Source organism: Sphaerodactylus townsendi, linkage group LG01, assembly GCF_021028975.2.
Source record: "Sphaerodactylus townsendi isolate TG3544 linkage group LG01, MPM_Stown_v2.3, whole genome shotgun sequence".
NCBI classification, from domain to species: Eukaryota; Metazoa; Chordata; class Lepidosauria; order Squamata; family Sphaerodactylidae; genus Sphaerodactylus; species Sphaerodactylus townsendi.
The window spans coordinates 194172158-194198907 of record NC_059425.1 but is presented as its reverse complement, the minus strand read 5'-3'; positions in this window follow the sequence as shown (position 1 = coordinate 194198907).

Sequence of the window (26750 nt, the reverse complement as noted above, 5' to 3'; positions counted from 1 at the left end):
CCTATCCTAATCAAGTCACTCAAGCTAGTTATGGTCCGAGAAGTCAACAAGCAGACCTATTTATCCAACCTCAACCATTGCATGATGAAGCAGTTGGGGGGGAAATGCACCCCTGAGAATCAACCTGGGGAAACCCAAAAAATCCCTGCTAAGCCCCATTGGTGACTGGCTAATCCCATGATAACTAAAGGGAGGGAAGCCAGCAGCAAAACCCTGAATAGAGGAGGCATAGCTAGAATGTAACCTGGGCAGCTACCCCTCCTGGTTGCCTGCCACTCTTCTAAATGGACAGCGGGACCTTGTGTCTCCTCTGAATTCCCACTGGACCAGGGCAAATTGCTTCCTGGCATTAATGCCCAAAATTCGACTTTTCCATAGAGATTCCATAGAGGAAAACTCGTTGCTGGTCAATCACATCTGTGGACAAGAACTACTTCCATTTTTAAAAGTGTCCAATTGTCCTCGACTAGAGCCAGAGTCTTTTCAGCTCTGCCCTGGTCCGGTGGAACACCCTGTCAAATGAGACCAGGGCCCTGTGGGAATTATCTCAGTTCCGCAGGGCTGGCAAGACAGGGCTGTTCTGCCAGGCCTGTAGTGGAGGTCAGCAATGGTGCTAAGTTGTCCATGGCATATTGATAGAACCTTCCCCTTCAACCATCCTATTGTCATTATAGGCTAATTTTTCATAATACCGTAGACTAATAGTGCTCTGTCTCCTTTAAGGCAACAAAGATAAACAAGGAAGAAGAAGAAGAAGAAGAAGAAGAAGAAGAAGAAGAAGAAGAAGAAGAAGAAGAAGAAGAAGAAGAAGAAGAAGAAGAAGAAGAAGAAGAAGAAGAAGAAGAACCACCACCACCACCACCACCACCACCACCACCACCACCAACAACAACAACAACAACAACAACAACAACAACAACAACAACAACTGGATTTATATCCTGCTTTCTCAATAGTCACCTTGTGAGGTAGATGGGGCTGAGAGAGTCCTGAGAAAACCGTGACTAGCCCTAAGTCACCTGGCAGGCTTCATGTGTAGGAGCCAGGAAATAAATCCAGTTCACCAGATAAGAGTCTGCCACTCATGTGTAGGAATGGGGAATCAAACCCAGTTCTCCAGATTAGAGTCCGTCTGCTGAAACCAAGAAATGGCTCCTCAATAGAAGCAGGGGGCTTGAAAAACATCAAGCTCTTTTCTCATCCATGTAATTCACTCCATTGTGGTATAGAGCATCAGGCCAGATTTGGGAGATCCAGGTTCAAATCCCTATACTGCCATGAAACTTGCTAGAAGATCTGGGGCCAGTCAGCCTAACCAGCATAACAAGGTTGTGAGAATAAATGGGGATTGGACAATGGATGGACCCTGCACCAGTGGTGTATCTGCCACGGGGACAAATGCTCCAGGCACTCCGGTGGGAATCACCTTGTGTAGGGGGGATCACCCCCACACTTCTGGGAAGGAGGAGGGGCATGACTGGGCCTCAGTGCAACGTGCGCACGCCTCCAGCCGAGGCGCTGAGGCTGGATGGCCCCTCTCTCTCTGAGAGGGACCTCCTGCTGGGCTGTGGCCCCACCCCCAGCAGATCCCCAGCCGGTCCCTGGGCCGGGGAAGGAGGCAGCCAGGGGCTTTTTTCCCCAAACCACCTGTTTGAAAGTAAAAATACAGGAGGAGGGAAGGCAGCGTGTTGGGCCCATGAGGTAAATGGGGTGTGGCACGGGGGTATGCCATGGGGGCCATGGGGGGCAAAAAAGCTCAGAGTCCGTCCCGGGCTCCATTTTCCTCAGCTATGCCTCAACCCTGCACTAAAACCCATGGAGACAGTATGGGATTAAAAATGTACTAGCCAGATAAGTACAGATCAGATTAGGGAAATCTCACCAAAAATGGACCTGAAACTCATAATGGAAAATGGGAATTGTTTTGGTTGTGGTAGGTTTTCCGGGCTGGGTGGCTGTGGTCTGGTAGATCTTGTTCCTAACGTTTTTATCTTAACAAATGACTCATTTGCAGTTGTACAATCTGGATCACCTTTCAGAGAGGAAGATACCAGCAGTTCCAATTGGGAAAGCTCTACGTCTTTTTAGCAATAGGAAGTTGATGCTTCTTCCCATCCCAGCTTTCAGTCAGCCTACCTTTAGTCCATAACCCGCTCAAGAAACAGGGCGGGGAAAGAATTTCATATTTCAACCCCAGTTGGGATCTAAATCAAACAGGAATTCTTCAGTGCTCCAAAGACTCATCTGAAGGATCAACACTGTGCCCTACGCCCTTTGAGACAGCAAAGCTCCCGGTATGCTACTGTCCCTTTTGATACGGGCCACCGTAAAGATATATGTGCTTAATCAAGCTCTCGACAGGTAAAGACTGTGAAAAGGGGACAGTTTGCTCTCCCAAGCTGTTCAGTCTCAAAGCCCCCTGTTTATTTTGGAAGTGAATGAATAACATTGTGCTGGGAACGGAAATTAAAAAAGCAGGGTTGTAATTTACAGTAGAGAGGGGAACAGATTTAGGGACTTTTTTATTCCTCCCCCTCATCTTCCCCGCCCCCCCCTCACCATTCTGCTTTCAAACTTCCCAAAATGCTGCAGCTGAAAGAGAGTTCCAACCTTCCTTTACTACTGGCGACAAAGAAAGGGGAATTCACAATTCCCAGACTCCATACGGCTGCCAAAGAAATGAACTGCTTCGAGGCAAATATATATATATATCACTTTATCAAAACCAAATGCCACTGGAAATCAAGATGCTGTAAAACCCGGTTCAAGATGTACACTGAGATGTATCCCCAGTGGCACAGAGAAAGAGGGGAAAGGATTCTTTAATATCATATTTAAAATAAAACAATTGCACGGCAGCAAGGAATCCTTGTCTCTCTGGTTTTTATAAAGCATATTGATTTTTTTTTTCATCCGTAAGAAAACTCCCAACAGTTTTCTTTGAAAACAGACACCAGTGGGGGCCCCCCTGTTCCGAAGGGCTCCACGTTCTTCTAATGAGATGTGATAGGTGGTTTGGAGCAGGAGCTGATCCAAGCAATGAGCGTATCACTTCATGGAGAGTGTTTTTCTTGTGAAGTAGCGTGGCTGTTTTTTCATTCGTCCCATTTTTATGAACTGAAAGAAAAAGCCTTCAGTGGTGTCTTCGCTGAAGATTCTAGAAACGTTCCGCTGGCTGGAAGGTTTTTATGGATTTTCAGGAAGATCAATACTTGGGAATTGGGTGGGTTTTTTAAGACATTCCAGTTATGAAGGGACTTCAGCGTTCAGGTGGGAGGCTGGAGATCTCCTGAAATGAAAACTGATTCCAGGTTGCAGAGGCCCATTTCTTTGGAGAAGATGGGAGGTTTTTTTTGGGGGGGGGGGTGTGTGGATGCTATGGCATCCTATCCCTGCTGAATTGCCTCCCTTCCTCAGCCTTCAGCCAAGTATGATGCCACAAAGTCCAAAGGAGTTTCTAGCCTCTGAGTAGCATCTACAGATCTTCTGATATCACAATTGATCTCCCAATGACTAAGATCAGTTTCCTTGGAGAGAATGGCTGCTTGGGATGGTGGACTGTATGGCGTTATACCCGGCTAAGATCCCTTTCCTCCCCAAAGCCTCCTCCCCCCAGGCTCCACCTCCAGCCCAAATCTCTAGGGATCCCCCAACCCACAGCTGCCACCCTCTGAAGCAGCCATTTTCTCCAGGGCAATTGATCACTGTAATACCTTGGGAGGGTTTAATTGGGGTTATTGCTGATGCCATTTTTACTGAATCTACCGCTGTGTTTTAAATTCTTAAATTTAAATTTAAATTATTCTAATTTAATGGGGTTTTTGTCTGTATATATTGTATGTGGACCCGGCTAAGATCCCTTTCCCTCCGGGGGTTGGGCAGTATAAAAATCCCATAGATAGATAGATAGATAGATAGATAGATAGATAGATAGATAGATAGATAGATAGATAGATAGATAGATAGATAGATAGATAGATAGATAGATAGATAGATAGATAGATAGATAGATAGATAGATAGATAGATAGATAGATAGATAGATAGATAGATAGATAGATAGATAGATAGATAGATGATGGAGGGAGGGAGGGAGGGAGGGAGGGAGGGTAGAGGATAGAGGATAGAGGATAGAGGATAGAGGGAGGGAGGGAGGGAGGGATAGATGGATAGATGGATAGATGGATAGATGGATAGATGGATAGATCTCCAGGTCCCTCCTGGAGGCTGGAAGTGGCAAACCTGAGGGGCAGTCACAATTGAGACAGGGTCCCTTTCTGTCTGTAGAGCAACATTTCATCACCTCCAAGTCCATACCAGTAGCCAATGCCGTGGTGTTCCTTCTCCCCCACCTGCCCTTCCCAAACCCGGAACAGTTCCCCACTCTGTTCCTTCTTGGCTGTCGCAACGACAACCTGAAGGGGAATTGCAGGCCTGCCTCTTCTGCCCAATCCTTGCCATGACAGCAAAGCCATCTTTCAAGCCAACGCTGGCTCATTTGACAGCAGCAGCGCCTGCACGGCACACGGGCCAGAAATGAAACGGAGAACACACGCACGCTGGCTGCCGGGCATCCTGTTTTATTGTCATTTAAACTAGCTCCCTCGGCAGGGAGCGCTGGCGACCTGACAGCGGCAGGGCCGTCCTGCTGCCAGAGTGGAGGCCATAATAGCATTTCCATCATCCACACCTCAGAGACATGCTGTGGAGGAGAAGAGGCTGCCATGACAGGTTCAGGATGTTTGGCTCAGCCTGCTCTCCTCTTCTCATTTCCTTGCCAGTCTGATGAATCACAGGAGCACCGTCCGAGCAGCGAAATCTATCATCACCCCTCCCCTCCTTCAATCCTTCCGGACTGGCACCCTAGGAAGCGTGAGGTGAATGTTATTCCAAAGGCCTGGGATGCCGTGAGAGAGCCCATTCATCCTGGAAATTCTTATGTCACTGTACAAGAAAGAAACAACCACCAATGGCTCCTGCCTCTTTGCTTGGCTGGCTTTCTTCTGACTTCTCACAGGGAAGAAGAAGAAGAAGAAGAAGAAGAAGAAGAAGAAGAAGAAGAAGAAGAAGAAGAAGAAGAAGAAGAAGAAGAAGAAGAAGAAGAAGAAGAAGAAGAAGAAGAAGAAGAAGAAGAAGAAGAAGAAGAGGAGGAGGAGTTTGGATTTATATCCCCCCTTTCTCTCCTGCAGGAGACTCAAAGGGGCTTACAATCTCCTTGCCCTTCCCCCCTCACAACAAACACCCTGCGAGGTAGGTGGGGCTGAGAGAGTTCTGAGAAGCTGTGACTAGCCCAAGGTCACCCAGCTGGCATGTGTGGGAATGTACAGGCTAATCTGAATGCCCCAGATAAGCTCCACAGCTCAGGCGGCAGAGCTGGGAATCAAACCCGGTTCCTCCAGATTAGATACACGAGCTCTTAACCTCCTACGCCACTGCTGCTCAAAGAGTCAAAGGGCATGGCCTGAACCACATCTCAGCCCTTCCAAATTGTCCAGCAATGGCAAGGAGGAGGAAGAGGAGGAGAAGAATTTGGACTGATACCTTCCCTTTCTCTCCCGTAAGGAGACTCAAAGGGGCTTGCCAACCCCTTCTCTTCCTCTCCCCACAACAGACACTTTGTGAGACAGGTGGAGCTGAGAGAGAGTCCTGAAAAACTTTGACTAGGCTGAGGTCACCCAGCAGAAATGTAGGATTGGTAAAACAAATCTGGCTCCACCACTCATGTAGAGGAATGGGGGATCAAACCTGGTTCTCCAGATTAGTGTCCCCCTACTCATCACCACTACACCACACAGGAGACGTTTAGCCCTACTATCACACTTCAGACAGGTGTGAATAGTGCACACTGGAATGTGCCTGACAACAGGAGGTGTTTTGCAAAGGGCGAACATTTTGGTTGGATTCCGCGATGTGAGTTGCTCGCACCTAAAGTTCGAAGGCGCTAGTTACCGAGCCTAAAGTGCTCCACGACACAACCACTACAGGATCGACGTGGTTTTGCGTACCAGCTTTGCCCCGTGTAACGGGTCCAATTTCCAACTCCAGTTGGGGAGCGACTTTACTTTTTCAGGTGGAACCACGCTCAAACTCGCCAGCTCAATTCCAGTAAAAAGTTTGCAGAATTTCATGGTGCCAGGAGTCCCATTCCCGAAGCCCAATCCCACAGCTGAGTGTTTCGGGCATGCGTACAGCTGGCCAATCAAAAAAACGCCACCGTCCCTCCATTCCTGTGGCAGTTTTTTTTATGTGTGTGGGGATAGACGGAACATGGCCGTAGAACAGTAGCCAATCGGAACGGAGCGGCGAAGAGGCACAGGATGATTCCGCCCTCTGAGCTGGGATCAAAACTGGATTTACGCAGTGGGGAACAATAATGGCTTTCCGACCTGAGGTCGGAGGTAATTCCTCCCTTTCTCAGGGAACTGGGTCGAACCTATTTTACTCGTGTGCGGAATCGCCTATTGTGTGTACATTTTTTGAGGGATGCTGCTAATATGGGTAGAACATGGAGGGCAGACATTTTGAAAGCAATGGGAGATTTAGAGAATGTAATGAAACAAACAAAAATCAAACAACTAATTCAAAAAATCTGGACTTTGCTCTCAATGCAATAATTAATTAAAATACCATGTCAAGACCTTTCATGTCCAAGGGAGGCCAGAAGAATGTGACACCTGTATTCTTTTTTATTTCTTTGCACTGCATCAGTATTTGCTTAATGTTGAAAGTAATGGTTTCTTTTTTCTGAGCCAAGCACCTGGGCTCCTTGTTGGGGTCTGTTCTTGGAGAAGTGACACAGCTTGAATCATGGACGAAGAATCATGGGAGGGGGCGAAGAGCAGGGCTTTAGCTAGTGGCAGAGACGTTTGAATTTCAGTTTCGGCAACGCTTGACTGCGGCCTGTTCGTTATTCTGATGCAATAATCTGATTTTGTTTGTATCCAAATCTGGTTATTGGGAGGAGGTTGTACAGACAGACATATTTTATTTGCCATGGGTCATTTTACCCCAGCACTTTTAGAAAGAAAGAAAGAAAGAAAGAAAGAAAGAAAGAAAGAAAGAAAGAAAGAAAGAAAGAAAGAAAGAAAGAAAGAAAGAAAGAAAGAAAGAAAGAAAGAAAGAAAGAAAGAAAGAAAGAAAAGAAAGAAAGAAAGAAAGAAAGAAGAAAGAAGAAGAAAGAAGAGAAAGAAGAAGAAAGAATTTTTCCAAGAAACGTAGTTTTGAAGCACTGTTTTTTTTTGTGGGGAAATCATTGAAAGAAAGGAAGAAAAGAAAGAAAGAAAGAAAAGAAAAGAAAGAAAGAAAAGAAAAGAAAAGAAAGAAAAGAAAGAAAGAAAAGAAAAAGAGAAAGAAAAGAAAGAATTTTTTCAAACATGTCCAGTTTAGCTTTTTTTTATTTTGTGGAGAAATGCTGATACTTAGAAAGAAAGAAAAAGAAAAGAAAAAAAAGAAAAGAAAAAGAAAGAAAGAAAGAAAGAAAGAAAGAAAGAAAGAAAGAAAGAAAGAAAGAAAGAAAGAAAGAAAGAAAGAAAGAAAGAAAGAAAGAAAGAAAGAAAGAAAGAAAGAAAGAAAGAAAGAAAATGCTTCTACATATATCTCTCCATATGGCAAGACCAGAACAATCGGGGTTTTGGCAATTAAAGCTACATAAGCAAAATTGTGAATTTCTAAACATCCATCCTTTAGACTTACTTCCTCATACTCAAACTATCTTATGCAGTTGTGGGATTGTTCTTACCACACACATCATCCTGGTATTATGTTTACAGTTGTCAACAGGCCTGGATAAAAATGTCCTGTTCCTTTAACAGAAGCTTGATGACCTGGATAGCTCCAGGCTAGTCTGATCTCATCAGATCTCAGAAGCCAAGCAGGGTTGGCTCTGGTTAGTATCTGAATGGGTAACCTCCAAAGAACACCAGGGTCATGACGTGGAGGCAGGCAATGGCAAACCATCTCCCAACATCTATCACCTTGAAATACCCAACCAAGGGTCGCTATAAGTCAGCTGTGACTTGACAGCACAAAAAAGGTAAGGTAAATAACATAACCCGGTAATTAGCGTCCTATTAAAACTGTATTAAAGGCCCAGGACTTCCTCCCGCTCACCCCCACTCGCCGCCCCGGTCTGTTGACAGTCTCAGTTGTGTATAATTCTCACTCTGCCCTTCCCTTGGCACACTGCCTTCTCTCTTATATAAATTCCCGCATCTTCATGTAACCTCGTCGATCACCAAAGTCAACAGACTTGTTTTATCCATTTACACATTTCTTTCAACTACAAGTAACCAGTAGGGCTGAAATTTAATTTTGTTATTCCCAAATCTGCCTGGAGCTACCTGCCTCGTAAAAAATGCATTTGTTTCCCTTACACAGAAGTCCCTTGAAGAACTCTGCACAAAGCAGCTCAGAGGGCCTCATGTCAGACTGCAGTATGTGCTATCATTGGACAAGATATTCGGAACATGACTGTGCAACAACATCAATTGAGCTTCAATTACTGGTAATTATTTATGCAGAGATACAAAACAGCTAGCTCGGAGTCCAAGTACGGGGCAGGGAGCATGGAGTCAGCTGTGATGGGCGCCAAAATCAGCAGTTTGTGTACACCAACAGGTGGCACCAAGACTCCATCTTGCGAGCAAGAACACTTTGAAGTTTGCAGGTTATTGCTGGAGGCTATTTTTGTTCTGTTTCCCCAATCATGCAACAGCATTTTGGTCCATGATTCAAATCAGTTCAAGTGGGACAGCTTTCATTTGGAACCACAGCTTTTTCAGAATAAGCTGCGTTCTAGGGCTGACACCAATCCTTCACATTGCTCTGGAGACAGAGTTAAGTTTGTGAGGTTCTTGAGGGCTGGGGCGTACTGCTCAGGGGGACATATGAGGTCAAATGTCTCCAGGTTGCGGCCATTTAGTCACGTGGGTGGGCGGAAAATCGCTCCCCACACCCCTTCTCCTTCCCCCTGGGTCCATACACTGAGAAATGACCTGGTGCAAAAAAAGTTGTTTGGTCATGGAGGGGGAGGGCTGCCGCCCATATGGGGGTGAGGCAGAAAACTCGGATTTTGCATTGGGCTACATTTTCCCTAGATATGCCTCTGGTTTGTCTGTTCCTTTGTTTTCATCTCCCCTACTCATAAAACTTTGTTGGTCTCGAAGGTGCCACTGGGTTCAACCTATTAGTATCTAATGTTCATGTTGAGGGACACAGTGTGTGCTGCCGGCAGGTGTTAGCTAGGGCATGGTCAGGTAGTCAAGCTACAAGCAGGAGGTCAGGCAAGCAGGTTGAGAGCCAGAGTTCAGAGGAAGACCAGGTACAGGGAATTCACCAGGAAGTACACAGGTAGAGCCAAACCCACCAGGAAGGTAGAGCCAGAGTTCAGAGGAAAACCAGGTACAGGGAACTCACCAGGAAGTACACAGGTAGAGCCAAACCCACCAGGTAGAGCCAAACCCAAGACAGGGCATAAGTAGGATGCCCCTGCTAATGGGACCAGGCTCCTGTGGAGACTTAGTCCTCCTTGGATGCAGACGTCTCTAGCTCGCAGAGCCTTCTGCCAAACCAAGCAGCAATATGAGCACTTCTCCTTTTACACTGTAGCTGCACCCTTTGTCTTTGTTGCTTTTGTTCAGCTGACTTATTACTCAGCTTCTCTGAGATTCCTGGCAGCTCTCCCAGCTGTGTGGCATCAGACTCTGCCTTGGCTGCCAGGGAAGGGCTTGGAGCTCGCTCTGCTGCCTGCACCTCCTCATGAGGAGCCAGTTCTGGATCCACAGTGTCTTCGGGCTCTATGTCAGAGTCCTCAACACCTGGGGACTGGCTCATGCCACATTGTGGCTTCTATTGGTGTGTGTCCACCTTATTCAGGTGGGATTGAAATATTTTTACAGATGATGTTGAAAATCATGTAGGTTGACAATGCTGGGAATCCAACACTCACATCAAAGCCACCGTTCTCTATTCCTGAGGATTTATGGCAACCCTGAGTCTAGGTCAGATTTTGTCTACTCCAACACAAGAAGGCCATTGTACATTTTGGACGGGAAGATGTATAGACAGGTGGACGCCACATTGGTGAACTTTGTATGAATCAATTTCCCTCCATTACAAAGGTATTTGGGCTAGTGAAAAGTCTTTCTTCAGTGTTGTTCTTGCCCTGTTGTACAAACAAAATGTTTCTGCCGGAGGAAAGGCTATTTTGCGGTATGGGTAGGATTTTAAAAGGGGGCGACAAGGTAGATCCTATCTTACAGGATGGAACAGGTAATCCTCAGAACCTTTCTTAGCAACTGATAAAAGGACCTTTCGTTAGAAGAAAGCCTAGCAAGAGAGATCACTGTTTGAAACAAGTTAATCCCAGTAAGGTTCAGGTGAGCAAAGGCTGCCACCATGTCAAACCCTCCCAAGTCCTTTACATGAGAACTTGATCTGGCGCATTCGAGCAAATGTCAACAAACACTCGGCAAGGAACTGGGAGAGAAGAAGCACAAAGTCTTTGCCTTTGAAGCTGTGATAGGCAGCTGACTGCCAAGTCCAAGATGCTGGGAGCACGCCCCGCTCGCGCTCAGAAGTCTGTGCCAATGGAGGAGACAGATGCCTTTTGGAATGATAATCGCTGAACTCTTAACTCACTGCACACAGCTGACTGTTTATCTTCTTGTCTGCAGATGTGTCACTTCACTGAATATGTTCACACCCTCTGTCCCTAAAGCACAGTTCACGAAGTCTGGCACAAGATTGTGTGACACCGTTCAGCCCGAAAGGGAATGTTTTCCTGCTGAAGTCCATGAAGTCTTCTAGCTAGGGTGGCTAGGTTCCCCCTCTGGGATGGGGTGAGGGCACTCACCAGCAGCAAACTTAGGCTGAGTTTTCTGTTATCAGCAGTGTGACGATGTCACTTCCAGTGCATGTCCATGTCCCCGGGTGCACGCCACCAAGCCTCGCCCCCCTCTGCCTCCCTGTAGGCCAGTACAGGAGGTGGCCTGCAGGAAAGCAGCGGTGGGAAGATGGGAATCGGAGACGGGCGGCCATGGCACCCACCTGAGCTGCCCATGAGTCCCACCCCCGGGCTCCGTGTAGGCCTCCCCAGGCCCTGCCAGCCTGCATGGAGACTGGGGGTGGGGATGGGGCTCAGCCTGCATGGAGACCAGGGTAGCAGGGCTCAGCAGCAGGCAGCCCTGCCCCCAAGCCCTGCCCTTAAGCACGGGGGCATGGTGGAGGGCGCCTGGAGAAGGGGTTGTCTCTGGGCACCATATCCCCTGATATGCCTCTGCCCCATCCCAGAACGAAAAAGCTCCAGATGATTTTGGCTTGCCTTACAGGGCAAATACTCCAAGCCCACAGTCCTCTTTGGGCTTTTTCGCACACACGGTTTGTTCTTGAATTAAGGCAATCCACATCGACATCCTGACCTTTCTGTTGCTGTTTCGTCACTCGAGATAATTCACATATCACCAGGTTGTTGTGGATGTTCTTGTTGCTTCAGAAACCCCTTGGTTTTGCATTGCCCTGGAATGCAGTACAAACGAGAGTTCCGATTGGCTGTTGTGCCGTCCAATGGCGTGTTCCGTGTGACGCTTGGTCCCCGTCATCATGAGCTAACGAGCTAACGAGTCAGCGTGATTTCACTATCTCAATGTACCACTGCATTGAGAACTTGCTATCTTGAGATATCGGGGCGGTGTTGGAAATAATGCACTGCATGAGCGACCACGAGGAGGGGTGGGAGGAGAGTGAGACGGAAACGAAACAGTGAAATGTGCGTGCGCAACTGGCAAGCTCTATCGCATCCTGATTGGTTGGAGGAAATCACATCACACAGTGGGCGTGATCCCTCGCAGTCGCTTGTTCCAGTTGCGTTTTGCACCTAGGCACCAGATTGTGGGGGGAATCCGTTTTATCCAAGAAAGTTGCACAATTATCGAGCAACAGGAAAAATGGGAGACAAAGGCTGAAATGAGCAACAGATTAGGGGTCGAGGCACATTACGGCTCAAGTGTGTGCGAAAAAAGGCAGAAACTGTGATGATTTCATATATTAAATCAAGAACAAACCGTGTGTGCGGAAAAGCCCTTGGTTACCTTTCCCTGCATTCTGCACCACAGAAAACATCTGTCAGAAGAGATTCTCACCTGGTGGGCATAAAACACAGTGAGTGTTGTCTATACCTGTTCTTTGTTTGGCTGTTAGCCTGATGACTTCCACAAGCAAATGAAACCACATTTAGGTGAAGAAGCTATAAAAGGCAAAAGTAACCACCCGGATAGGTTAAAAGAAAATGGATGGTGTGGCATTTCTGTGGAGTTGTAAAATTAGAAACTAAAAAAAAGCCAGAAAAATACCCAACCCCTGGATCAACTCTGCAGATTATATACTAACTGGGGGAAAATGTATACACTGTGGTCCTATAACAGAAACGCATTTTCGCCTAACTTAGTTTTCCAGCGAGCCTGTGGACTGGTGTTGGGAGCCCGCTGCGCAGAGGAGATTGAAGCTTGATTGTGGTTTCATATCTAGCATTCCAGGGTAAGTTGAGAACTGCCGACCTTATTCATAATCACTGGAGGCTGTGAATGGGGAAGGGAGACGCTTCCAGTCAAACTCGATCTTCAGCAGAGTTCTAAGGAATATTTCCCCTTTTGCTCATTAACCCCTTTCAAGCCTGCCCCACATTGGACTGTGCCAACTTTGTGCCATACATCACAGGCAGAGGTGATACATGAAAAGACTACTATATAGGGCCGCACCAAAACTCCAGTTTCAGTTTCTTTCATTGTATATGTGACTTTAAAAACTCACATTTTTTCATTGTCATTTCGGCAGCCCTTTGAATTTTTCCTATTTTTTTGCTCATATCTTGGACTCAAAGCACAGCTTCACAGGAAGTGGTGCCGTGTCACGGGAAGTCCTAAAGAGCCATTTTCGAGGCTCCTGAGTGCGGTGCAGTTTCGAAACTGGTACCCATGGTCCAAATGAAGTAAAGCCTCTAGTCTTGGGCTGAAGAGAATCATGCAGTCTTTCAATGACAGTGTTTGGGACTGGATTGAGCAGAATCTTGGGAACGGGTTTGGTTGTGCTTCCTACTCACCGGCCCAAATGACCAAAATCAGGGCCAGGGTACAGCTGTGTAAACAAAGATGGATGTCAACACTTCTGTCAGAGGACCTTTGACTCTGGTAGTATAACACTGGGGTTAGGCCTTCAATGGCTAGGATAGCATTTTGCACTCAGATTCAGTGCATGAATACAGAAGTCATACATAACTGTGTCATGAAAGGTGCGAACAGCAGCAGCTGGAAGGCGCCATCCCCCCCCTTTCCCGAACGCCTTACCTTCCCTCCGACCTTCCGGTTCGTCGCCCAGGCCTGGGGACACGCCCCCCTGCCCTACGACTCCAGAGCTGTCGCGCAGGGCAGGGGGGCGTGTCCCCTGGCCTGGGCGACGCGCCAGAAGGTCATAGGGAAGGTAAGGCATTCGGGCAATGGTGCAGTGCTGTGCTGTCTTCCCCGCCCCTACCGGGTCCATTCGTGCGAACGGTCCCAGGGGGTGCGTCGGTGTCATATACGCCGACTCACCCCCCGAGCGTGGCCGTGTGGAAACGGCCCAAGAAAGGACTGTATGTGCCACACTGGCACATACATTAAATAAAAGGCTGCCATTACATTTGACTGTTACATTTGATTGACTGTTCTTCACATCTTATCTTTATTCTTCCTACATTTGTATCTGGATTTTTCTATGCTGCTTAAAAGCAGCATTATATTTCATTTGTGTCTAAACTTGAATTTGAGCCAGAAAGGCATTTCTTAGAGTCCTGTGCTCCCACCCCTAGGAATCTGTTTTGAGGATACTGGGACTGTCTTTCCTTTTGATGTAGTTTGTGTGATGCGGACAGGGAGATCTGACACCATCCAAAAACTATTCCTAACTGAGTAATTTCCCAATTTGAATGTGAATCCAGGCAAATCTTCAAGGTTCAGGCTGGAAGTTCATATTTAGAAAAAAATGCATTTCTGTGGGTGTTCAAAAATTCAAATCCAATTACTTGTAATCTGAATGGGTTTTTCTCACATCAGGCTCAGCTGCAATAATGCTTTCCTCAGTGAGGCTTTTGATATTACAAGCAGATGCAACTCATGTACAAGAAGAACGTTTAAAGGGACCCATCACATTCTCCTGATCTTATCCTCTGCCCTCAAGGATCACCAAAAGGCAGGCCTATCAAGAAAAAAGTTCACATCTGTGCTCGTGTTACAGGGAGAGGAATTCCTTTCCCCAAAATCCACTTCTTTCAGATACAGCTGTTGATGCCTCTTATTCTCTTTTTTGTCTTTTAAAGGGGAATTTGTCTTACAAATTTTATTTGTAGAGAAATTTTCCTTATGGAACTTCAGCTCTTGTAGTAGTTTTGTGTTACCCACCACTGGTGGATGCTCTAGCGCACAGGTGTCAAACTCACAGCCCTCCAGATGTTATGGACTACAGTTCTCATCATCCCCTGCCAGCATAATGCTGGCAGGGGATGATGGGAATTGTAGTCCATAACATCTGGAGGGGCGCAAGTTTGACACCTGTGCGTCTAGCGGGAAAGGAGGAAGATTTGGGAAGATGTTGCCTGACCCTATCTATAAACTCTAAAAATGTTGTGGACCTTGCCTTCTCCTCCTACCTTTCTTCAGATTTCTCTTTGATTGAAATGAAATTGATTAGAAACAGACTCCCAATTCCTAGAAACCAAAGAAGAAATGGATTGTTGGTTTTAATGGAAAGAGAGGGTGGATAAAGAGGAAGTAAGATAATTGATCTTATGCTACTCTTGACCTCCTGTTCAAAGTCGCGCATCAAGATGTTTTGCCCTCTTTAGCTGTGAGTAATAAAAGATTCTATATGCAGTTGCTCACCCACAATAGCCTCTTTTACTATTTTTCTTCACCATTCAGATGTGAATGTTTTCTCGTTTTTGGCAGAGCAGGGCTTTTGGATTCCTCATGTCATAGGGAACTGTGATAATTAGATTTATAATTTGTATCATGATCACCTTTTTCTCCTAAACATATAGACTTCATTAATTAATGCTTCTTTCCCTAGAAACTGAAATAAATAGATAAATAAATCGATGGATGGATGGATGGATGGATGGATGGATGGATGGATGGATGGATGGATGGATGGATGGATGGATGGATGGATGGATGGATGGATGGATGGATGGATGGATGGATGGATGGATGGATGGATGGATGGATGGATGGATGGATGGATGGATGGATGGATGGATGGATGGATGGATGGATGGAGGTTGTTACACTTTGGTCACATTACGAGAAGATAAGAATCAGTAGAAAAGCTAGGAAGAGTTGAAGGCAGCAGGAAAAGAGGAAGATTCGACAAGAGATGAATTGATCCAGTCAAGGAATCCATGGCTCTCGGTTTGTAAAACCTGAGCCAGGCTGTTAATAATAAGATGATAGGATGTTTTGGAGGTCATTAATTCACATATATACTGTGAAGTATGTTTCTGGTTTTTTGCAGTGCTAGCAGTACAGGAGAGTAGCTGGTTGAGATGGCATATAGCAGTTGAGGGCAAAATCAAACAGGGTATGGTCACCCAAAATGCAGGGATCTGCCCCTTTTAAAGTGGGAAATTAGCAAACTTTGCTCAACAAGAGGCTGGGTGAGCTCGAGATCTTTGTTGCTAACTTTTATGAAGATGGGTTTTCACAAGAAATCTGTAGGAGAACTTTGAAAAGTTTAACAAGTTTTAAGAAAAGTAAAATAATAAAATAATAAAAATCCAAGCACACAAATGGTCAAAGCACACAGAAATTACACAATCCCAAGATAGTGTTGAGTGGATAGGTTTGGAAAAGGGAGGGATTGTGGGGGGGCTATAATTACCCTATCCTGAAGAGGGGGATCCAGAAAAGCAGAGTCCAGTGCCCACCTAGGTTCCAAGGAACCAAGGGAGAACGCAGATGGCATGCAGCACAACTGAACTACAAGTTGGCTCAGAAGTACTAGACACTGACTGCAGGGTGGACGGCTATTGTATAGGGAAGACTAAGCCCTCTAGACATGCTAAGTGTCCCTGATCTGCCAGGACAAAGGCAAGGCTAGCTTGTTTGGAGAATAGACAAAACAAGACCTTAACTAGAGTGTTGACTAATGGCCACACTTATACTTGGTGTTCCAAGTCAGGGAGTGCCAGGAGATAATAATTCATGTTAGGGTGAAGCTGATTTAATATCAGCTTTGGGACAAAAGCCAATTGTGGAAGGGAGAAAATAAGGTAGAAATAAGATTAGTATTCAATACAAATGTCAGACCCGAATCCCCTGATGGAACCATATTGACATGTTCTTTGTCCCATGGAGGCATGTAGACCAAGGCTAACGATGGGAGCTAACTCTCCCAGCTGAAGGCATTCTTTTACCTTTAATCCATTTAGGAAGGGGTGAGACAAGTGCTTTGCATGGGTGATGTAGAGGGCAAGTCCAGACAGGTTTTCTGTCCTTGTGGGTAACATTGAGCCAATGCAGAGAATGGGAACCCCATCTTGGCACTGCACTGCTAGGTTGTCGGGCCGGGTAGGAGCACATACCCCAAAAGTATTGCAGCCAACTTATGGTAACTCAGTAGAGTACACACATAAGAAAAGGGAGTGCAATAGTAAATATTAATAATAATAGAACTACCACTACGGTTGCACTCTGGCTATAACTAATATTTCAAATGCGTATATCTATATACATGAATTTATTTCAACTTATTTTTAACAACTATAACAAATAGATTCAGGGTCATCCGTATTAATTCAGGTAAGTATTTAGTTCATACTCGCCCATCAGTCCAACATCCTTAAGGTAAGTAGTCAATCAATGCAAAAACGTGTATATACATAAATACATTCAGTCCATCTTGGTTCATCAACATTTTATATGAATCCACTCAGGTAAGTATTCTGTACGTATTCAATGATAAGTCCAAAATTGTGCACAGGCATAAGTCCAAATTCTTTTAAACACAAGGAGGAAAACGCATTGCGCCTAATCCGCGTTTTTCAATAGCTTCATCAGCCTCACAGGTTGTAGATATAATTTATATTGGCTTCATATGGGTACTTTTCTCTCAATCTGAGCTGACAGATCCCATCATGCCACGATCTAGTGTACTCAGTAGAGTATTCAAGGCAAGAGATCAACAGAGGTGATTTGCCACTGCCTGCCTCTGCAGACTTCCTAGGTGATCTTCCGCCCAAGTATTAACCAGAACCAGAACTGCTTCGCTTACAAGATGATGAGATCGGGCCAGCCTGGGCCATCCAGGTCAGGGCTATGGAAAAATGCAAGTGTATTTGAATCTGAGACTAGATCATGTTGCATTTCAACCAATTTGTTGGAAGCCTGCCTATCCAAACCTAAGCACTGACAAATGCAACGTTGGCCAAAATCACTAATCTGCAAAAAAAAAAGTGAAAAACAGGCAGCCGACTGAGGGCAGCCAAAAAAGCCAAAAAGCCAAGGAAAAAAACCCACAATGAAAAATGAGAAGCACACTCCTCAGAAGCACAGAAAAGGAAATGCCGAAGGTCAAAACAAACCAACTATTAAACTGCACAGAAACCAAAACAAAAGAAAATAGTACCTCTCCTGAACTTCATTCCAGCCACCGAATGCCCCCTTACTAACCTTTCCTCATACCAAAGGACAGAGGAAAGACTAGCTAACAGTAATAGTAAAAACAATTTATGGGATTTCTGACCCCAAGATGTGGCAATAAGATACTAGTTAGCTGGCTTTAAATAAGCTTAGATACATTCATGGAACAACAGGTTCACCAATGGCTGCGACTGATGACTGCTGAATAAGACCACCATCTTCTGAGGCAGTATGCCTCCAAATCCAGGGTCCTTAAGGAGTGGCAGTGGAAGGAGACTTTGATGACGTATCCCTGCTGAGGACCCCCCTGATAATTTAGTTGACCACTGTGGGAAACAAGATAGAGGAATGGAATCTTCTTACATTCTAAATCAACCCAGGGACCCATCATGCTTTCATCTGAGGTCCTATTCTGTGTCCCTGACTACCTAAGCTAAGGCACGTGGCCACGTGGGCTGCAGCCTTATCAGTATTGTCCTAGTTTCTGCAATTGTCTCATGAGGGGAGTTTGGTCGGCTCCGTAGCTCTTCCGTTTTATTAGGCTTTATCAAAAAAAATTCCAGATTAAAAAAAACCACAAACACAAAATTTGCCAATATTTTTTGTTGGTGTTCATGCCTATGCTTGAGGAAGTGTCAGTGACATCTTTGTTGCCCTCCTAACCATTATTTTGATCTACTTTTATTGATCTTATATTGATCTACTTGTTGATCTTATCTTATTGATCTTATATTGATCTTATATTGATCTACTTGTTGATCTTATCTTATTGATCTTATATTGATCTTATATTGATCTTATTGATCTTATATTGATCTTATATTGATCTGCTTTTATTGATCTTATATTGATCTACTTTTAATCTACCCTTTTTGAATGTATATCCTTCTCTTGATTTCTTTGGTTTTGAATTTTCTTCTTTATTGTTCCTTGCTTTTTGGCTGATTATCTGTGTGATAAAATGAAATTGGCGTGCAAATGGATATTTCAATTGTTGTGGTTTTAATTTTATTACGAATTAATATGATCATTACATTTTTAAGCTGTTGGCTGCTCTGAGGCTGACTTTGGCAAGGAAAGGGTGGGACACAAAGCTAATATAATAAATAAAAAGGCAGGTAGAACAGAAATATTTTAGATAGTTAAATAATAAAAAGATATTCTTGTCATCCACTATGAGACGTGAACTGTCTTGCAGTAGGACACTGATCTGCAAGTCAGGCAATTCCTTTAGAGTCCGATGTGTTTACTTCCCATGGATTGCCAATAGACATGATGACAAATTAATCTTTATTTTGACTTTGATAATCATGGAGAAGTAGAAGGCACGAGAGAAAAAAATCTTGTTTGGGAAAATAAGAAAAGACATGACTTGGAGATCCAACAAACCCTGAGGGGAAAGGGTGTGAGTGTTACTGTTACAAATGGGCTTCTCTCCTCCTACACAGAACATCTCAAAAGTGAAAACCATGTGTTTTTCCACCCAGAAGATGATGAGACGCATTGTCCTAATTAGAGAGTGAAAGTCTTTTCTAAACCCTTAAAAGGGAGGCTGTAATTCCAATCAAGGATTTTAATTCTAGAACATTGCAGAAAATAAAAACAGCTGTGAAAAGAGGCATGCTGACAAAACTCCTGAAGTTAAGCTGAATGTTTGCGAGACTCAAGGAGTTTTGCGGCAATTTTGCTGTATTTCAAAGGTGGGAGACTGTCTTCAGGTCTTCACGTTGCATTTCTTGTTCCCTACAAATTGCCATTTGGGGTTCTTCGGGACCCTGTCTTTCTCTAGCAATCAGAGGCCTTTTGTGGTGACGGGGATGCTGACATCCCAACAAGCTAGACACCTGAAAGCCAGATGTCAAGGGAATGTTCATCACTTTGATGGCAGAGTCTCTGAGTATGTTAGCGGCGTCTGCATGGAGACCATGTTCAGCCAGTGATGGTAGCTTCAGAAGCAGGGACGTAGGTATAGATTTTTTATGGGGCACTCCCTTTGGGAGTCCATAGCTTTGGACCCCCTGGACCAAACTTCACAAAACCTGGGTGGTATCAATAAGAGACTCTCCTGATAATACATCCCAGGTTTGGTGAAGTTTGGTTCAGGGGGTCCAAAGTTATGGACCCTCAAAGGTGTAGCCCCCATCTTCTATTAGCTCCCATTGGAAACAATGGAGGATGGGGGCACCCCCTTTGGGAGTCCATAACTTTGGACCCCCTGAACCAAACCTCACCAAACCCGGGTAGTATCATCACTGAAAGTTTGGTGCTGCTAGCCTAAACAATGCTCCCCCTGCAGGCCAAAAACCGAAAAAGCACTACAATGTTTTTAAAACCCACAAACGGAGGGGCGGAGCTTCGGACATGAATGTGGGGGGTTCAAACCCGAGAAACCCCCCCCCCTTACCTACATCCATGTTCAGAAGCCAGTGAGAACTGCTGTCTCTTCTATGAGGCATTAGCTGCTCTTTTGCTATTGGGGCTGTCGCAAGAATTGTGGATGATACCAGCATCTTAGCCTACCAATCTGTCATATCCCTGGATTGGTCAATAACGAGACTCTGTGTTCAGATGATTTCTTTATTATGAAACAGCATCAGAAATAAGCATTTAGACTTCTGTTGGCACCGCAAAAGCATAAGCAACAAAGCACCCTCCGTTATACCCCACAATATGCCCCCACGTCACGCAAACCCACCCCTGACTACCAAGTCCCACCCGTCCCCCAGACCAGTGTCAGAACCTCCTTGGACCAAACAATTGAAACAGTTGTGATGAACAATGATTTCTTTATTGTAGGTCAGATAAGTTCCGTACACGGTCCAAGACGTCTCTGGCTTGGCTCAGCCGAGACGTCTTAATCATAAGGCACCCAGACAGCCCTTCCCCCGCCCACCATGCAGTTTCTCAGCGGTACTACTAAGAACCAAAACATTTGGCCTTCCCTAAGGCCCCTTCCGCACACGCAAAATAATGCATTTTCAAACCACCTTCACAACTGTTTGCAAGTAGATTTTGCCATTCCGCACAGCTTCAAAGAGCACTGAAAGCAGTTTGAAAGTGCATTATTCTGCTTGTGTGGAATGAGCCTAAGAGCGGGAGAGGTAAGCGGAGACAGAGAGCAACAGCGAAATAGTTTCACACAGTGATATCACACCACACAGAGAACCCATCCCCCAATATTCAGGCCATCCCGACATCCAGAGGCAAGGCAGCCCCCCCCCCCCGGGTCAAACCAACTTATATTCACACTACTGCAAGAACTACAACAGCAGGTTTTTAATGAGCTGATAAGGCAGTGATGGCGAACCTATGGCACGGGTGCCAGAGGTGGCACTCAGAGACCTCTCTGTGGGGATGCACAGAGTTCATCATGTGGGGGGGGGAGAAATCCCCCACCCCCCACCCACACACACACATCTAGGCTGGCCTGGGACACTGGGCTCGATTATTAGCATTAAACCTAAGACCTAGTTTTGGGGAAGCAGGGTAGGTAACCCTGTTAAGTGCTGTTAAACCCCACTGATTTTCATGCAAAGAACTAAAGTGTGATCCTTTACCTGGGAGTAAGCTCAGTTGCTGGCAATGGGGCTTGCTTCTGAGTAAACCCTCCTAGGGTCGTGATTCACCCATTGGAAGAATTACACGGTTGCTTCAAAGCAAAGCCACCGACGACCACCAAGCTTACTCCTGAGTAACGCACGCCTCGGAGCCAACCATTTTTTGTAAACGTAAACCTCAGTATTCAGGTTAAATTGTCGTGTTGGCACTCTGCGATAAATAAGTGGGTATTGGGTTGCAATTTGGGCACTCAGTCTCGAAAAGGTTCGCTATCACTAGTATAGAGTAAGCCAATGTGAACCACAGAATTGGGCTGTGAATCCCGCCTTCCTAGCACAATGTCACAGCGTTTGCTTTGGGCTGCATTGAATGTAAAACTTCGCTGCTCTAACTGAAGAGCAGGCTGCTCCATTTGGACTGAAATTGAGATTCATGGGTGTATTATTGAAGCAATTTTCAGTTCCGGGTAGAACAAGAAGGCAATTGTAACGTTAGCTGGGATATTTTCAGACATTGTTCAGTGAACAATACAACAATGTGTGTAACGCATAGATACGTAAAAACCAATTCCCACGAAAACGCTTTTTGAAACGCGTGAGGCGTTTGGGAGAGAGACTCTGAGAGAGAGACTCTAAAGGATTTATAAGACTGGAGATATTTACTTTGACGCTCTTTGAACCATTATTTTGGCCTTTTGCATATAATATTACACTGTATGATTTGTTATAAGAATTTGAATGAGAGACTCTAGATACTTACAGAGACTTAGATAATTATTTTGATGAACTTGAATTATGACTTTGGTCTATTTGTATGTTATGCAACACTTTATGAATTATATTAGTAACTTCAGAGACTTATTGGCTTTACATTTATTTAGTTTCCGCCTTAGTGTGTGACGCGATTCTTGGTTTTTACAGACATTGTTCAGTGACATATTAGGGGGAATTGACAGTGCTCGGACAAGCGTCTTTTCTCCCACTTTTCAGCAAGGCAAGAAAACAAAAATGGTATGCAAAGAGAACTGCTTTTGAATCCATTGGCGGCTGCACAGTGCCTAGTCCAGAGCAAAAGAAGGCAGGCGGGTGAGGGGAAGAAAACATTTTCCGCCCCAGAGCAAGTTGAAAGTTCAGCTCAAAATCTGGGCATCAAGTTTTGATCCGCTCTGATTCGACGCAAACCAGAGTGCCCATCCCTGACTTCGGTAGCACATCTGGAAATGCTACAGCTAAGACCTCGCCCGTGCTTTCATTATATAAACTGTCCTGTATGGAGGGTTTTGTAACTTTTCTTGAAAGACCCCCCCCCCCCCCCCGACAGCAAGAGGAGTGAAACTTAATCGCGAGGTTCTTAAGCTAGGGGGCAATTTTCCCTGCATGGCAATTTTGCAAGGAAATCAAATCAAGGCAGTGTTTGAAAATTACACGAGGATAAAAACAGCAGACACAATCCAACCCAAGGTTGGCAGGGCAATTCTTCGCAGAGCGACTCCAGCGTAAGCCCACTTGTATCACTGGACTTAGACCAGAGTAGCTCTGGATAGAATTGTCGTGTAATTTCAGTATTTCAACAGGTCAGTCCTGAATTCACGCTAGATTGTCTCAGTGGTCACCCTGCAATTAAAAAATGTTTAACTTTTGCTTCTGTTTCATCCAGTTCGATTTCGAACACCTTTAATGGCATATAAATAGTTTAACATTAACATTGCAAGATAATAACAGCCTTTACAACTTCTGGCAAGTTAAAATAACACCATTTTAAAATTTAGCCTCCGCTTCCAACAGCTCGTAGTTGTGGCTGTTTAAAAGATATATAACCTTCTGTTTATCTGTAATGCCTTCACTTCCATGCAGGAAGGGGATTATGTGCTTCTTCCTACCTAACTCATAAAAAGGACAATCCAACAGCATATGAGATACTGTTTCCACAGAACCCATGCCACACGGGCATTTCCTTTCTTTATGTGGGATTCCAAGGTGGCGTCCAAGGCTAAAGGAAGAAGGCAAAGCATTACACCTAGCTAAGGTGATTGCTCTACGCCACCTCCAGGAGCCTCAACCAGGAGATAACGGTACTGGGCTACAATTAATCTATCCACAGGTATTCCCAGAGAGATCAGGGAACAGGTTTTATTAGCTTCCTCTAGCATCTGTTGAAACTCTCTATCAAAAAGTCTCTTCTTGATAGCCCCAGACTTCCTGCTCTGTTAACATTAGCAGGTCCTCCAAGGAAATGCCCAACTCATTAAGTTTCATCCAGTTTATTCTTGTATATCAGATTTTTTTTAAAAAAAAAGGAGTTGTATTTGCATCCAGGCTGATGTGCCACAGGAATGTATTGACTCTCCAAAGTGATAGCAACACTGCAAAGGGAAACTAATTTGAGTGACAGGGGATTTCAAGGTTCCCTGTCTTGTGAAAATACTATAAACCCAGGTTAAAACCCATCCATATAACACACATGAGGGAGGAACTTTGCCACCTGAGGGTGGGAATATTACTGCTCAGAGCGCCCCCCCCCCCCCACACACACACACAAAATTAATGACACAACACTCTTGACTGTGGGTTAAAATTTTGGCCATAGCCAAACCGTTTTATTGACAAAAGACGAAAAGAAGCATGAGGGCCAGCATGGGATCGGATCTGAACACTGGGCCACCCGAGTGCTGTCCCCCAGTGAAACCTTCCTCCAACCCGCCTGTTGGAGGAAACCGTTAACCTTGCACAGTAACCGTGGATCCCAGCTGGGCAGAGGCCACTTTCTGGAGATCCGTTTTGCACAGCACAGTGATAGTGGAACTCAGCTGGGTGGCAGCCACTTTCTGAAGAACCATCTTACCGCTAAGGGGCGCAAGCCACAGTAGCCCACGCCTGGGCGTCCTGACCCATGGCTTGCTCCACCCCAAACCTCTCAAGGGGGCTTTCCGCACTACAGAAGGGAGCTAAGGTCGACTCGGTTCCCTTCAGTGGGGGGCGATTCCAGGCTGTCCGCACAGCAACTTACTTGGCCCCCTGGAACCGAGCTAAGTGGGCAGGATCATCTTGGTGCCTGTTTTGCTCCTCGATCGTGATTGGAGCTTGTGTTACCACGGGAAACGGGAGCGTTCTTTTTTTTTTTACAGTTTTTACAGTTTTATTTATTTATTTTATTTATTGTTTGGGCTTCTATACCGCCCCATCCCCGAAGGGCTCTGGGTTCTTTACAGTTTACAGTTACATGCCTGCCACGACTCTCCCGTTCTGCGCATGCCACAAAAGCGGCTCCTGATTGGTTGAACGGATGAGGTGTCGTTTCGATGCGTCCGCACTTCGAAGCTTCGAAGCGGTATCAACCTTGTTCCAGCAGAAAGGTGCAGTTCATAACTGCGACAGGGATGTCGCAGTTTTGAGGGGGGGGGGCTGAGACAAAACAACATTGAGCTCAGTTGCAGTGCGGATACACTGAGGTGAACCTAGATAGAAACCAGTACAACTCTGTCAGTGCGGAAAGCCCCAAAAAGGTTCCACCAAAGAGGGTTAGCTTTGCATTTCCCTCATCAGTTCCATGCGCGAACCGCCGGCTTGACTGTGACAGCAGACACAGGCACTAACATGGCACAAAAGAGGAGAGGTGGGTGGGAAACGTGCGCGGCTCTGCTGAGGAAGGAAGGGCCAAGGGCTGGTCGAAACCTTATAAGGCTCCTGCCAGCCCCTCCTGCAGACGTCATAACACCACACCGACGTTATGATGTTGCTGCCCCTAATGGGCATGGCTGCCAACTGCCTTCCACCAGGGCAGGCATGGCGGGGACCTCTTTGCAGTACCCTTCCCAGGCAGCAATGGCAGGCCCTGGTGATTCAGGGCCGCTCTTTTTCTTCAATCAGTAACATGGATGTAGGTAAGGGGGGGGGGGGTTCTTGGGTTTGAACTTCCCCATTCATGTCCGAAGCTCCGCCCCTCCGTTTGTGGGTTTTAAAAACATTTTAGTGCTTTTTCAGTTTTTGGCCTGCAGGGGGCGGATTGTTTGGGCTAGCAGCACCAAACTTTCAGGGATTATTAGGGGGACTCTCCTGATGATACTACCCAGGTTTGGTGAGGTTTGGTTCAGGGAGTCCAAAGTTATGGATTCCCAAAGGGGGTGCCCCCATCCTCCATTGTTTCCAATGGGAGCTAATAGAAGATGGGGACTACACCCAGAGGGCTCAGGGCGGTGTACAAATAAACATATACAGGCAGGGGAAGGTTAAAACCAGTACAAATATAATACAAGCCCTGTCTCCTTATTAAAACCAGTAACAGCAATACAGCCAGCATCCAAGAACTAAAACCGACCCCCCCTCCCCGGGGAAATCGGATATTGCTGAGCACATCACTTCAATATATTAGGAGATGGGAGTGTGGCTCAGTCGAAGAATTTCCACTTTGGATGTACAAAGTCCCCGGTTCAATCCCAGTCATCTCCAGTTAAACAGACCAGGCAATAAATTCTATAAAAGACCTCACTCTTAAGACCCTAGAGAGATATTGCCAATCTGAGCAGCAGTATTGGTCTTGTATTGTCAAAGGCTTTCATGGCCAGAATCACCGGGGTGCTGTGTGTGTGGTTTCCAGGCTGTATGGCCACGTTCTAGCAGCATTCTCTCCTGACATTTCGCCTGCATCTGTGGCTGGCATCTTCAGAGGATGTGAAGTATTGGTCTTGATAGACTAATGTTCTGAGTGATCATAACTTCATCATAGCTTCATGCATGTGGTCTCAATCAAAGTAAGGTGATGTTGACAATAATATAGGTTGTTAGCTAAAGTTTCCATGGGGTCAAATTGCCAGATGCATTTAGACCAACAAGTCCTCTTCGGATGGGGAATAATCTCCAGTTATAAATAAATAGAATCTGGTTTCATAGATAATGAATGCATCTTCAGTGACCAACAGAACACACTTGCTGAAATAATGAAGCTGATGATTTTGTGGAAAGTGGAAGTCGCTCTACACCTTGATTAAATATTGGTTTAGCTGAATATAGTAAGGTAGTTATCCGTGTTGGTCTACAGCACAGTGTATACCTTGGAGATCCCGTCTGTCCTCAAGGTGCTTCTGTACTTGAATGTTGCCCCAAATTACCTTTTGTAAACTAAGGGACGGTGCCCGGTCTCCAGTTTTACAGTATTCATGATCAGAGCGTGTCTTTGTGCTGCGGTGACAGAGTTGTGCCTTTGTCCCCAAGTTAATTTTGCTTTGACTGTCTCTGGGCTGCTGCTGAATTTACTTGTTCCCATTCGCAATTTTAAAAATGTATAGGGGACATCAGAAAATAGCCCAAAGCTGTGCTGAACTAATGAGACGTGAGTTTTGCAAGATGTATGCCAGGATGGAACCCATGTATGTGTCAGGACTATCATCATCATCATCATCATCATCATCATCATCATCATCATCATCATCATCATCATCATCATCATCATTGTAGATTTCACAGCTGCCAGATCTTTAGCTGGTTGCTGGCCTTCATTACAATTCGAGCCTCACCCAGAGGCCTAGGAAGTTCTA